At 46.6% G+C, this 14,303-nt stretch overlaps 1 protein-coding gene across 3 annotated transcripts in view; it reads right to left on the bottom strand.

Moving 5' to 3' along the window:
- Positions 1-14,303, bottom strand: part of ASTN2 (astrotactin 2) — a 961,664-nt gene that overhangs the window by 717,606 nt on the left and 229,755 nt on the right. The gene's annotated exons all lie outside the window — the stretch shown is intronic.

Here is a 14,303-nt window from a genome sequence, read left to right as displayed (position 1 = left end):
GTGAACTCCTCAAGGGCAGGGGTATTTCCAAAGCACGTCTGTGCTCCCCACAGAACCTGTCAAGGGCTGGAGGTGGAAGGTTTGTATTCTCCTCGCCTCCCTTCTTTCACTCTGTGCCAGAAGCATCTCCAATGAACAGGGGCAGCCCCTTCAGTTATCTTGCTTCACTTCATAATACATTGTGCTTTCTGCCTGGGAGATTCGGGGCCACTTTGTTGAGTCCCTGATGTGTAATCCCTACACTTGGGGAGGATCACGCTCGTGGTTTAGGGGGAGAGAGGCAAATAAATCAAGAGACTCTAGAACTCAGATGGTGCATAGCAGAGCAAGCTCTGAGCCTCACTGTGTGTGTGTGTGTGTGTGTGTGTGTGTGTGTGTGTGTGTGTGTGTTTGGTTTGGTGTTTTAGCTCTAAAGCCTGTATTCTCTCAACCACACCCATGTGGCTGATTGTTCTTCCTTAATTATGATCATATTGAAGGCAAGGACAATTTCTGAAAACTACTTGTATAACATCTAGGAAAGATGACAGACGTTAACTAACCCTGAATAGATTATCTTGGGTGGGGCTGTGACTGCTGGAAAGGATACCCGTTTAGGCCAAGAAGAACACTATTTACTAAAATGATTCATCTGTCCTGCTGACTACATTAAAAAATGATGATTTTCTTTTGCAAGTCCTTCAGCTCACTGAGCTAGAATTCATCACCTCCCCGGGGGATGGGCAGTGGGTGGTAAGGGGGCTAGGAGGTGACCAGGGTTGCAGGTATGGCTGACAGCCCCGCCTTGACTCCGGCGGTGGGTTACTGTGGGACCCCCAGGAAGGTTTCTCTGGATGTCAGAACTCAAAAATAAATATACTAAAAAAAAAAAAAAAAAAAAAAAGCTATAAGTATGTGTATTTGTGGGGGGGGGGGGCGTATGATCTGTCAAGTGTATGTAAAATGTGTGTGTGTGATTGGGCTTGACATATATACACTGATATGTATAAAATGGATAACTAATAACCTGCTGTATAAAAAAATAAATAAAATTCAAAAAAAAATGTGTGTGTGTGTGTGTGTGTGTGTGTGTGTGTGTGTGTGCATAGTTTAGTACCTCTGGAGCCCTAGAAAAACAAGAACAAACCCTTTTTTCCCTCCACGGAGCATACAATAGAGATTGCTCTACGTCTAGAAATCATGTGTGATGTGGTATTACTTGTCAGTTTTTTACACCAGAGATAAGAAAGGAAAGAGACAGAGGGGGGAGTGTGGACAGAAGAGATAATAAGAAAGATAAGTGAAGAGAAAAAGGAGGCAGGAAGAACACTATCACTCAATAAAACAGTAGCAGGCCTTCTCCTTACTACTTCTACTTAATGTTATTTTATTTAATCTTTAAGGCAATCCTCTGTAATAGTGTCTGTTCCATAAATGAAATGAGGGAAAGGTGGTTCAGAGAGGTTAAGTAACTTGCTTAAAGTCACACAGGTTTTGATCCTAGGTCCAGCTGGGAATAAAAGGCCAGGATGTGGTAAGGCAGGGATTTGAACCCAGTTCTTCACTGTGTAGCCAGTGGCTATTTGACAGCGTAGTGATTCTACAGAGCAAAGGAAGGGAAAGGAAAAGTGGGAAAGATGGTGAGAGTGTACAAAGTAAAAGGGAATCCCGAGAAGGAAAAGGAAAACATTGTTTTCAAATCCAGGATTCAGGGGGCACATATCAAGGCAAACTCTTCAGAGAAGCTTTTAATTTTGGTCCATGGATACCCTTCCGGAAATTGCCTCGCCTGACTCAGCCCTCTGTCTTCTCCCCTTTGGGTGTTTCATTCGCTGTGAGGGGTAGGCCTTGCCTGGTTCCAGAGTCCTTCATCCCCAGGCCTTCTGCCCAACCTGATTATGGGTGTTTGACCCCGTGGTCAGACGCAGGACCAAAACTGACCTGGGAAAGATGAAGCTTAACCAGTCCGTCCACAGGTAACCACCACCACTCCTCCCTTCCCCCACTGTATCCCAACAAGCCTCCCTGGATTCCCATGCAGTCCTGGATCAGCTCATAAAGCACCCCCAGGGAGCTCCTGGAAGGCAGGAAGCCCCATCCTTTGCTTCCAGAGCCCTCTAGCTATATCTGGCATAGAGGTGAAGAGCTGACCTCAGACTGACACAGTTTTAGTCCAGGTTCTACTGCTTAAGAGGCTGTGTGACCTTCACTAGGTCACTACTTTTCAGAGCCTTGGTTTCTTCATTGGTTAAATAAGGGCAGTATTCAGGGTCACCTCAATGGATCGTTGTGAGGCTAAGTGAGATGCCTGCAGACTATTTAGTGCCGTGTAGGACACATGTAACTGCTCACAGACTGTTAGCTATTGCTATTGCCAACGGCATTCAGCAAGTGTATATTTAATGTTGAATGAATAAATAAATGAATGAATGAATGATTGACCTTCTAACCCTGAATGCTCATTCTGCAAAACTTGTCTTGGGTCCCTAAATCCTTCTCAGTCTGGACCAAGCACTTACATGTGCTCTGTCATTTACCTTTACACCTGTGCACACAAGGCATCGTTATCCTACGTTACGTGAGGAAAGAGGCCCAGAGACAGGAGGCTGTTTACCCAGGAAGTGCTGCTGAGATTCAGACTCACTGCATCATGGCTTCACAATTTTGCTTGTGGTGGGAAGGGATGAGCGCACCCAAGGTGTAATCAGCCCCCGCCCAGCCTCACCTCTGCCTCCTCAAATTACCTCGGCAACTTCAGGCACAGATTTCCCAGCCTAGGGAGCTTCCAGAAGGAGGCGGCAGAGGAAGACCACCCACCTCCCTCACCCCACTTTGGTGGAAGCTGAGCTTGGGAGTCCCTTTAGCTCAATGATCTGCTGATTCATTTGATATGACCCCAGGCCAGTGGCTCCAGCCCTCCTATTGGGGCACAGGCTCCCTTCCCTCACTCCCCGGCCTGCCCTGACCTCTGCTCCCACCAGCTCAGCTAAGCCAATGACCACACAGCTTCCATTACAGATCAGGGTTTCATTGTGAAAACTGGGCCCAAAGAGAATTCCAGTAATCAAGGTCTCACTGTGCCACTGATCAACGGAAACAGACATCCCCAGGCTGGGCTCCTAAAGGGCTCAGGGGGCCTCACCCAAGACATAGTAGCAGCTCGGGTGATGTTTCAAGCACCACTGGCCAGCCCTACCTTCAGAGGTAGTCTCAGAGCATGCCGGAAAAGGTTCTGAATTCAAGTTTACTCACTATGTGATCTCGAATTTCCCAGATGCCCTAGAGACCCTCAGTTCACTCATCTGTAAAATCAGCTTGGTAATACTGGGAACAGTATAGCACATAGTTAGGGGCAAAGGCTGGGGGTCAGAAAGACGTCTTTAAAATCTCATGCTATCACATAAAAACGGGGCAATCACGGACAAAGGGCTGAACCTCTCTGAATCACAATTTTTTCATTCACGCAAAACCGTGTAAAAAGCGTCCTTATAGAGGGACGTTAGATGTGAGTTCCTGGACACGGAGTGTTGTGCTCAGTGCCTGGCACATGGTAAACCCGTGATGCTCATGATAGTCATTCATGGTACCCGCAAGGTTGTTGTGCAAATGAAATCTAAACACCGTTGTGACGGTCCTTGCAAACTGAAGGGTGCCGTGCACAAGCAAAGGAGCTCAAGGGAACCACATAGCCACCTCTGTCCTAGTGGAACATTTCACCCAAAGAAAGCCGATGAGTAACTCAAAATCAAGAAGAAACTATGATCTGCATCCACCTGGATCGGTCCAGGCTGCTCCACTCCTGCAGAGCTGAGCCCCCTCTTCTCTGCAGTCTTCCTTCACCAGGGCAAAAGCCAACAGAAAAGCAGGAGCTGTCTCTGGAAAGGTGAGCAGGACAGAGCGTCCAGCCACTGAGGCTACCCGCCAGGAGCAAACACAGACCCCAGCGGTGGAGAAAATGCTGCAGGGCAAGCAGGGAGCCCAGGAGGGAAAAGAGGATGTAAGGAGAAGGCTGTGAATGTTTAGAAGGCAAGTTAAGAAGAGGCCAAGGCTCAAGGGGTGGCAAGCTGAGGTCCTGCTGGCCTCAGGGACAACCCGAAGCCAAATCTGGTGTGGACTGTGTTTCCTCTAGGCAGCCCAAGACAAACAAGGTTGCAGATGTGGCCATGAGTTGCAGAAATAAAAATCTCAGTCTGTTGGTTAGGGGTAGGTTTCTGTGAGACTGCAAGCAGCACAAGCCTCGGGTGATTAGTTTTACCTTCTTATGGGTCTGAGGATTTCACTGAGCTGTCAGGCAGGAAGTGGGAAAGAGACAGGAGAAGGAATATGTGTTCCCATCCGTCCTGGAACCTTCCCTACTAGAAGCCTCTCTAATAATAGAAGCTCACTCCTTCTATTACTGGTCTCAGATCCCTCAGTGGAGCCAGGCAAGGGTGCGCGTGGGCGATGTCAAGGGCAGAGTGATGTGATGGGGTAAGCAGGTATCCTGGGGGCATACAGGCCAGCGTGGGAGCCCCTGTCCCTGCTTGCTGTTGGCCATGACAAGTTGGCTGCGACATTCTACCTCCTTGTGCTACAACAGACTCACCTATAAAATGTGCTGATCGGTCCCAATGTGAAGGGTTAAGCTAAGGATTAAACCAGACAATGACAGATCTAGTTAAAAATCTGGCTCCACAAATGTCAACACCACCAGCCTCAGTCCTTCAGCCTCTCTATTCCTCTATCCCAAATCAAATCCTTTCATACCCTTCCCCCACCCTCAGAATAATGTCCAGATCCCTAGCCTGGCACCTAAGCCCCTTCATGCCTAGGTCTCTGCTTCCTTCTCATGCCTCCCTTCCCTACAAGTCCTACCTCATACCCTGTCCTGGGGTCGCACTGTGTGATTAGCATCTTCCCAAAGTGTGATACTCTGAGCACTTCCCCAATGGCTTCTTCCTCAGCCGAGAGCACTCAATCATTCCCTCCCCGTAGTGGTTCAAATAATACCCACCCCCAAAATCATGTCTAACCAGAACCTCAGAAGGTGATCTTATTTGGAAAGAGGGTCTTTGCAGTTGTAATTGATTAAGATGAGGTCATACTGGATTGGGTGGTCCCAAAATCCAAGGACTGGCGTCCTTTTTTTTTTTTTTTTTTGTGGTATGCGGGCCTTCCTCTGTTGTGGCCTCTCCCGTTGCGGAGCACAGGCTCCGGACGCGCAGGCTCAGCGGCCATGGCTCACGGGCCCAGCCGCTCCGCGGCATGTGGGATCCTCCCAGACCGGGGCGCGAACCCGGTTCCCCTGCATCGGCAGGCGGACGCGCAACCACTGCGCCACCAGGGAGGCCCCCTGGTGTCCTTAAAAGAAGAATAGAGGGGACTTCCCTGGCGGTCCAGTGGTTAAGACTCTGCGCTTCCAACGCAAGGGGTGTGGGTTCCACCCCTGGTCGGGGAACTAAGATTCCACACGTCTCACAGCGTGGCCAAGAAAATATACTAAAAACAAAACAAAACAAAAACTTTAAAAAAAAAGGAATAGAGGACACACGCGCGTGCGCGCGCGCGCGCACTCACACACACACACACACACACACACACACACACACACACACACACACACACAATCATGTGAAGACAGGGACTAGATTGATGCATTTACAAGCTAAGGAAAACCAAGGATTGCCGGCAACCATCAAAAGCTATTGGGAGGCATGGGACAGGTTCTCCCTCAGAGCCTCCAAAGGAGCAGACCCTGCTGACATCTTGATCTGGGGCTTCTGGCCTCCTGAACTGTGAGAAAATAAACTTCTGTTGTTTCAAGCCCCCCCAGTTTGTGATAATTTGCTATGACAGCCCTAGGAAGCTAATATACTCCTCTTCATCTGCTCATCTCAACTCACCCAGCCATCTCAGCTTGGACATCACTTCCTCCGGGAGTACCTTTGCCTCTGCACATTGGGATGAGGCTGTGCTCTCTTCCCTCACAAACCCCATGGTTGTCAGTTATCCGGCTACACTGCTACCACCTAATCATCTGGTTGACCATTTTCCCACTCTAGTTTCTGAGCTTTCATTTATCCAGCCTAAAACACCGTGCTTGACCCAGGAAGGTGCTTAGTAAACATCCAGAAGCCTAAAATCTTGCCCAGACTTTGCCAGAGGAATGTAAATCTGACTCCAGCATCCAGAGGACACCTGATCAGACCTTGTATGGCCTGTCTTTGCTGCTCTGCCTTTATTGCAATGCTCGTGCCTCCAGCTGGTCTGCTTACACACATAACATCAAACGCTGAAAAACACACAGAGCTGAAAAATAAAAAGCACCCCCAAAACCACCACACCGAGAGAGCCTTCTGAAAAGTCAAGGCTAGAACTCCATTCAGCCTGGCCCCATTTTAATCTATTTTTCTGGTTAAAATATCCAGGCACAGGAGAAGGAGCCAGGGAAAGGGAAGAAAGGGATAACGTGAGAAATGCTTTATTTGACAATGTGTCATTCGGAAACTGATTATTTCTGTCTTTGGCCTTTTTAATATTCCCTCACAACGGCCAAGCCACAAAAGGATTTGGTATTCTAAGAATGGATTTATAATACTCTGTTAGGCAGTGATAAGAACATGGGCCTTTAATCCTCAGAGCTGTGAACATGCATATTCTCCCAAGTAATGTCCTTCCCTTCTCGTCACTTGTGTCTGGTCCCGACAGCCAGCCCCAGGAGAGCTGAGGCCTGATGATCCGCTGGGTGTTCTCCTGGCCATTTGCTGAGTGACAGCCAGCAGGGAAAGGGGCTGGGTCTCCAAGTTCTCTGGGACATCTTCTTTCAGGCCTCAGACTATGTGTAAGCTGGAGGGATTATTAGAAAATAGTCCAAACCCTTGGTGCTACAGGTAAGGAAACAGGCACAGAGGAGTGGAAGTGACTTGACCAAGATCACAGAACATCCTGAAACGGTTTTGGAGGTAGACTATGTAGCCAACACTCCCCAAAGTTGCTGAGAAATCATGAATCCTGACAGCTTGATCTGCAAAATAGTTTCTTTCCCCAACCTTTCTTTCTCTCCATTCCTATGTCCCAGTCACATTTACCTTTCACCATGATAATTTGAATACACTCTGAACCATCTCCCAGGCTTCATTCCATCTCCTTCACTGTTCTCAACCCATCTTCTATCATAACTAATGCACAGTGGGAAACAAAGCCCCTCCCCACTGAGTAAGCTGGAAAGTCCTGCAGTTTGACAGTTCATGTTCATCAATAGCTTAACTTATATCTCAAAATGTATGCCTCTGAGATAATCTTCTCAAAATGTATGCTTCCCCCATCCATGCCACCAACCCTACTGTGCGCCTACAATAGGGCACCATGCTAAGTATTCAACCACATGGGAACTCACTGCTCCTATTTAATGTTCTGAGATTTCCTCTGCCTGGAATGCTGCCCTCCTTGTTATTCCTCACCCCCACATCTGTAAGCTGAAATATCAGGCAGACTTCATGGCTACCTTTACTGCCATCTCCTTGGTGAACTCCTCTGGGATCTCCCCGTCTGCAGCCTCAGCCAGAAGGAATCACTTTACCCTCTGAATTCCCAGAATACTTCATCTCAACCCTTACTTTAGGAGCTTTAGCATTTTCTACCTTGTATTAGAGTTACTGATGCTCAAGCTCCCCAGTTGGTTAGATGATTCTACCCATTGCTCAGATGAAAAAGTGGAGGCTCGGAAGATAAACTCGCTTGAGAATACACAACACGGTGGCAAATATATGGGATAAGACCTCCCACCTGGGGCTATTTCCAGTTAAACTGCAGGCCCACTCTCTCACAGACTGGGAATGGCCACTGGGGCTGCAGGAGAATAAGATGATAACATAGGTCAGAACCATAGTGCAAACAGCATGACTATTCTTTAGGCATTAAGGATCTGAGACTTTTTTTTTTTTTTAAGCAATAGAGTGGTGAGATCACATTGGAGGTATGTGGTGAGGAGACTGGAAACTGGGAGACCAGTGAGATAGCTATTCACAATCGTCTAGGACAGCACTTCTCGACTGGGGGCAATTTTGCCCTGCAGGAGACATTTGGTAATGGAGACATTTTTGGTTGTCACAACTAGGGAAAAGGTGTTACTGGCATTTAATGGGTAGAGGCCAGGAAATCTGTAAGCATCCTACATGCACAGGATAGCCAGGAACAACAAAGAATTATTTCTTTCAACAGTGCAGAGGTTGAGGAAGCCCTGGTCTAAAAGAGAGATGAGACCTGAGATTAGGGCAGTTGAAGTGAGTAGTTAGCTAATGGGGTAGAAATAAGACACACCACAGGGAGGAAAGAATTGGTGTTTGATTGGCAGGAAGGGGAGAGAAAGAAAAGTGCCAACATGACAGTGAGGTGTGGATTCTGTCACTGGATTAGAGATGAATCTATCTATGTGTTAATTTTTTTCCTAGGTAAGCTCCCAGAAGGTTATGAAAGATCCCAGCACAGAATCAAATGAAGAGTTAAGTTTACACGTATGAACAATTAGGAGTGGATAAATGCACAACAAAGACGTGCATGTATATAATATATATTATATACATGTATGTAGGTATTCATGTGTATAAAAATATATTCACATCTTTATATATATATAAAGATGTGAATATATTTTATATATATATTTTATATATATATATATATATATATAGCTGGCTATATATATCTATAGTTATCTCTTTGTCACTAGACAGATGTAGGGTGACCTATTTAAGGAGGTCCCATTATAGAAAATGAAACCTTTTTTCTTTTAAAGTAATCATCTACTTATACTGTATCTTTTCGCGACCGTATTTTATTTCCCAGGATGATGTCAAGGGAATAAAGTAAAAATGCAGAAATTCTTTGAGACATACTCACTCCCCATCCAGCTCAAACTTTCTTAATCATCTTTAGATCAGATCAGAATGGGGGCCAAATCCTGGGCGATCATCTGAAGGCTATAGCAGTTCATCAAGAGGAAAGCTAATGAACACTGAGTCAGGCAGACATGGATTTGAGTCATGGCTGTGCTATCTTTCCTTTGGGTGTCATTGGCATATCACTTGTGCTTCTTTAGTTTTCTCATCTATAAATTGGGTCACTAACACCTAACTGAGAGGGCTTGGGGAGGATTAAATGAGATTGCATTATAGAACACTGAGCATAATGGCTTGCAAGTAGTAGATCTCAGGAAATGTTAGCATCCTGGTTATTGATGCAAGGCCTTGTTTCCTGAAAAGTTAGATACGAGGTAATGGTGAAGCCACCAAACTCCCTCCATTAAAGCATGAGATATTCTCTGTACAGTCTCCCAAAACATTCCCTTGATCACCCTGCTCTCCTCCTCCAGATTCCAAGCTGTGTGAACTTGACCATGGCCCTTCCCCTCTCCAGGGCGAGTAGATAAAATTGGCTGGTTTCTAACAGTCCTTCCAGCCCCAATATTCCAGATCAGAAAAGCAAAGGCAAACGTGAAAGCATTTTTGAACAGATGAAATATATATATTTTCATGACATGCCGCCTCACATTTCAGTTGTATAAGCATGAACTAACAACACCAGTGAAACATCCTGTATCCCTCGCGCCATCTCAGGCAGCTGTGCTTTCGCCCATGCCACTCACTCTGCCTGAAATGTCCTTCCCCCACTTCTTTGTCTAGTCCGTTAAACCTCAGCTCTTGGGTCATGAGTTCTCAGCAAGCCTTTGTGAAACCTGCTGTCTCTGGCTTGTTAAGTACTCACCTGTTAGGACCCTCAGTGACTCATGCTTCTGTCTTCCAACTACCCTCTCATCACCCCGAGTGCCCCTGGAGGGCATCCTTAATCAACTCCATGTACCCAAGACCAAGCCCAGGGTCCAAAAATGAGTAGATCTCATTATGCGTTGATTGTATTTCTACAGTGAGAGGCAGTGAAGGGAAGGGCAGGGTTTTATTTATTTCTGAATAAATTTGAATGGTACATGGTACATAGTAGATCCTCAATTACTTCTTGGAAGAATTAACGAATGAATCCATTATAAATGCCTCTTTGAGGGTAGGTGACTGACATATACCTACATCTGTTTGGCAATTCTCCATTTGTGTGGGAGAGAGAGCTGAAAAAAATTCACAGGAGGCACTTAGCACAAATCAGTATCCTTCTCCACATCCTCAGGTGGCCTCTCAAGTTCTGTCAGAAATCCCACTCTGAAGATGGCTGGTGGGGAGCATCTTTGAGAGGACTGATTTTTTTCCTATTCTTTGAGTCATGAAGATAAACAGATGAACCCAAGTGACTATGGAGGAGCCTTGTACTCATTCACTGGTTCACTCATTCACCAGATTAAGGGCATGCCTGGAACCAGGCAGGCCCAAGTTCAAGTTCTTGCTCTACCATTTTCCAGTGGTGTGACCTTCTCTCTGTGAAGCTCAGTTTTTGCAGTCCCAACATGGAATAAAACCATTCACCAAAATGGGCTGTTGTGAGGATTAGATAAGATGATGTATGTAAAATAGGTCATACAGCCCTTGACCTATAAAAAAAACATTCAATACATGACCGTTATTGGCTTGACTGTTACTGCTATTACTGTCATGCCCCCTCCCTGTGCCAAACCTTCTGCCTAGATTTAGGAAAACCCAGATAAGGCCTCAAGAACTTGCAGTCAGTCTGGGGAAATAGATAAGTAAGCAGATAATGACTGCAATGCCCAGTTTGATAAGCTCTATGCCAGAAGGAAACATAGTAAGAAGCAAAGGTTCTGATAGCTTCTAAGTGCAAAACATACAAGAAGTGGGAATAAAAAGGACTTCCCTGTCATTCCGATTACAGATAAGTTCAAAGGTGGCAGAGTAGGCTGGCCCATCTAACCAGGTATACTCATACCCAAAATGTGACAGAAAGGCTGGCTAACCAACTAAACAGCCTGGCTAACCATGCAGGAGGTGATGGCCCCGAGTCCCAGTACCCGAGCTAGCGTGTACCAGCTGTTCAGCTTTGGGTGGGTCATTGCCCTTCTCTAAGCCTCAGTTTTCTCATTGGGAAGTTGAGGAGAGCAGTCTTCACAGAATGGGGTTATTGTGAGAATTAAACAAGTAAATGCACAAAGCATTCAAGATGACGTTTAGAACAAAGCCAGTGGTCAGTAAATGGTGGTTTAAAAAATTCTGACAGAGGAAAACTGCCTTGAGAAAGAAATCCGAAAACTTATGTCCTAGCCCTGGCCCTATCTCCTTATAAACTGAAGAAGTTTGCAGAAAGTTCACTGGTCCTCATGTGTAATTTTTTAACGAGGTGGCCGTAGCAGCCCTGTGAGTGAAGTGTTCTTCATTTAACAGACAACGAAAGACAGCCTCCTAGAGGTGACTTTGCCCAAGGTTGCAGAGTCAGCTAGAGGCAGGGCACACATTTGGTTCCAGAATCCAAAGTCCATGATAATCCTGAAGTTCTCAGTTTGTCCTTAGAGTCGGTGGTATCCGGACCCTGTGGCCTTTGCTCAGGGCATCATTCCCAGGGAATGTGTTGCAGACACACACGGTCCATGGAGAGATCCCTAACACTGTGCCAACCTTAAACCACTGTGCCAACAACCCAGTCTTCTGAGACAGAAAAGAGAGCTCAGACTCTCAAGGAAGCCGGAGGCTACGGAGAAGCTGGTCAACACTTAATACACTCAAAATAACTTTCATACAGGCAGGGAGCTTCGCATGTGAGCTGGCTTCTTGAGAAATCTTGGGCGGGGAAAGGAGGTTTGGTGGAGGTGCTGGTCTGCAAACAAGACGACACAGCCTCATCAGTGAAGACCTCCTTTTGCATCCCTGGTGAACGGTGCCCCTCACTCTCGTGTCCGTCACAGCATCTCTATCTCTTTTCCTTGATTTAACTGTTATCAAAGGGGACTTACCTCTACCTGCTGTTATATTATACATTCATGTGTTAACTTTGTTTATGGCTCTAATGGAATAGAACTTCCATAAGATAGGACCTCCATTTTGTTCATTACTTTATTGTCAGTGCTGAGAGTAGCACTCAGTGCTTTGTCGGTGCTTACTAAATATCTTCTGGATGGATGGATGGATGGATAAGTGGATAAATGAGTGGGTAGATAGATGTCTCCACAAATGGCCTGGAAGCCCCAAAAGGGAAAGGGCTGAGTCTGAAGCATCCTTGAGTCCTGTCCTAGGGCTAGAAGACTGGAAGATACTCAGTGAATTCACACACACACACACACACACACACACACACACACACACACTGCTGTCAGTTCCCTCCTAGGGCCAGGGAAGGGGCACTGTGGGTAATTAAAAGGCAAACAGGACAACAGTCAGGCTACTTCTCCTTGCTTCGGGGGCAAAGAGGAGAAGTTGGTCTGCATTCCAAGCCTGTTTAATCATTTACTTACTTGTAAATGCTCAGGAGACAATGAACCAGAAAGCAAAGAGGTGAGGTGATGTCCGACCCAATTATTCATGCACAATCTCCTTCCACAGAAAGCAAATTGATAGCTATATCTATTTGCTATTCCTAGTCCTATACCTGGATGGAAATAATAGGACTTGAAGTGAAAGGGGACATCCACGATGTAGCATCAAGTCCTGGCTGTCACTGATCAGCTGTACAGCCCTGGGCCAGCCACTTCACCTTTCTAAGCCACAGTTTCCCCATCTTTAAAAAGACCATGATAACGGGTACCTTTTCCTCTTTATGTAAGGACCCATCTTGAGACTCATGTTTATAAGAGAACTTTCTCTGTTGCAAAGTGATTTACACAGAGCAATGTTTAGTCAAATAAGTGTTGAAAAAGAAAGAAGAAACCCAATACCAGCAGTAACTCGGGCAGAGAGTCACTGAAGTCACAGAAAGCAAAGCTGCAAACCCAGAGGCTTTCCAATATTTCCAATGCCTTCATAATCTACCCATCAAGTTTCTTCAAAACTTATCACAAGTCACACACTAGGGGTCTTCTGGAGGCACTGTTTTGCTGCCATTTCCCAGCACCGGTGATGGAGCTGTCAATTGTCTGGAAGGCATGTTGTGACAGCCTGGGGGGGGTCTCCCCTACTGGGCCTGATCAGGAAAACCCCGGGAAAGGTAGTTACTAAGGGCAGAGGGTCAAGCACAAGATGACAGCCAATGAGAACGGAGAAGAGAGGGGACTCGCGGGGAGGCTGATCTGAGCAATGACAGAGGCGGGAAGCAAAACTTGCTCAGTGCCCTCCTTGCCACCATCAGGGCTGACCTGGTACGATTCACCCTTTCCTCTTTACCTTCCTGCTCCTTGTCTCCTGAGTTTTCAAAAACACAGAATTCAGCATTTCCTGAGTGCCCCAAGTTAGCGGAGAGAAGTGCCAGCCCCCTGCTGCCTTACTCTTAGTAACTCTTCTTACCTGGGTGATGCCCTCCCACCCTGGGGAACACCTCTGGCAACCCAGGGCACAGGCTGCAGGGGGTGCTGGTAGGTGATGCTTTCCTTCCTTGTTCAGGGAACATCCCAACTGAAACACAGTGAAGCCCCTTCCCCCGCCATGAGTGCTAAGCACCTCAGAACGTGTTCCCTTGTGACAGCCTTGCTGTCACAAGCTGGGCTGCTCCAAGGCAGCTCTCCAAGTTCTGCTTCCCCCATCCCTCCCTAAGATTCTGCATCTATATCCTTCCAAGGACCTCCCTCAGATCCAGCCCCAGCTGGGCTTCCAAGAATGTGCATTGTCCTTAGCTCAAGTCCAGGATGAAGTACAGGAACCCCAAACCTCAGCACTTCATAGCCTAAAGGGGTCAGTGATAGCTCCCCCAAACCAGCCACCCAAGAAGACGTATCATTCAGGGGCCACTAGAGCCTGAGGCTGGAAGGATGAGGTGTGGGAGAGCCCAGGAACTGTGTCACTTAAAGAGGAATTAGATGCAGCTCAACTAAATGACCATGTCATAGAGTCACCTCCTTCCCATGTTGGTGACGGGTTGAGCTCAATCAAGAACAACTAGCTTGGGTTCCTGGCCCCTCCAGAGCCCTGTGGATTTTGAACCAACCAGAACACCCTGGAGGAACAGGTGGAGGTGGGATAGGACTGCCCCAGAGAAAGTCTCTGTTTCTGAATCTCATCTTAATCCTGAGCCCCCAAGGAAGTTGGAGATATTCATTTCCAAGGCGGCCATAAAAGTCACCACAAACTGGGTGGCTCAATACCCACTACTTGGTCCATAGATGTTCTCAGCAAATTGTTCTGTTACTATTATCATATTCACCAACAACTGCATTGTCTCTCTTTCCTTTATAGGGAACTTTTTTTTTTTTTGCATTTCTCTCTCTCTCTCTCTCCCTCTCTCTCTCTCTCTCTCTCTCTCTCTCT

The sequence above is a fragment of the Physeter macrocephalus genome, chromosome 9, assembly GCF_002837175.3.
Source record: "Physeter macrocephalus isolate SW-GA chromosome 9, ASM283717v5, whole genome shotgun sequence".
In the NCBI taxonomy this organism is placed as follows: Eukaryota; Metazoa; Chordata; class Mammalia; order Artiodactyla; family Physeteridae; genus Physeter; species Physeter macrocephalus.
Note: the sequence above shows the minus strand (reverse complement) of the source record. Positions and strands in the feature narration are given on the sequence as shown.